The sequence below is a fragment of the Etheostoma spectabile genome, chromosome 13, assembly GCF_008692095.1.
Source record: "Etheostoma spectabile isolate EspeVRDwgs_2016 chromosome 13, UIUC_Espe_1.0, whole genome shotgun sequence".
Taxonomy (NCBI): Eukaryota; Metazoa; Chordata; class Actinopteri; order Perciformes; family Percidae; genus Etheostoma; species Etheostoma spectabile.
Genome location: NC_045745.1, coordinates 11,318,823 through 11,319,701, shown reverse-complemented (window position 1 = coordinate 11,319,701; position 879 = coordinate 11,318,823). Strand labels below are relative to the sequence as shown.

General features: G+C 37.8%; 1 protein-coding gene across 1 annotated transcript in view; it reads right to left on the bottom strand.

Annotated features, from left to right (window-relative positions):
• Positions 1-879, bottom strand: part of bckdk (branched chain ketoacid dehydrogenase kinase) — a 14,209-nt gene that overhangs the window by 7,097 nt on the left and 6,233 nt on the right. The window lies entirely within an intron of this gene.

Genomic DNA, 879 nt, shown 5'->3' with positions numbered 1-879 from the left:
TTTTTTAAATGGAGTCTGGTGCAGTGCTCACTCCACATCAAAATGTTACAGTACATCAGTTCCAGCAAGCTTCACGGAAAACAGTGAGAGCAAAACAATCACTGAACTATTTTAACCGACAAGGTTATCTTCACTTCAATTGCAGTTTAGATAACACCCTGGACTTTCCTGCTGTTACAAACGTGAACTAATCAGACACTTGCCTTGTTTATGGTTTTACGGCAGTGCGTTGCTGCAGAATGAATATTGCCGTTATTTTTGGCATTAAGGAGGTCCCGTTGGCCTGGCCTGTACAATTATAGGGTAAACACTGATATAGTATGTTTTCTGGTCATTCAATAAATTAATAAAGTCTATATGAAATGGTAAAACTGCATTAAAACTTGAAGACTATTTAGTGCAAAATGAACACATGCAAGGATCAGAACGTAAAACGTCATCTGAATGACGTAAATATTTCCATAATGCAGTTTGGCCACTAGTTTTTCCAACATTTGCAAAAGAAACCATCGAGAAAAATATCTACGATAGACATTGTTATATTGTTTTTTTTAGATATCAATATAATTTCCAAAGAACTTAAAAAGGCAAAACAATCTTCTTTTCTGTGGCACTGAGTCGTCACATTTTGTTAAAAAATCTAAAAACCTGAGTAATGGAAAAAACAAAAACGTAATGGAAATAGGAGTCAGAGCAACATGCGGATTGGCTAAGTGGTGAACAGATTGACCAATCCTGGGACTGCTGCGTGCAGGCAGATCAAAAGTCTTGCAAACAGATGTTCACACTTCCTGTTTATGATCATGAGCAAAACCGCTCCCTGAGACAAGAGGTCATGACCCTGTGTGTGTGTTTTCTGTTTGTCGGTGTGTGTGTGTG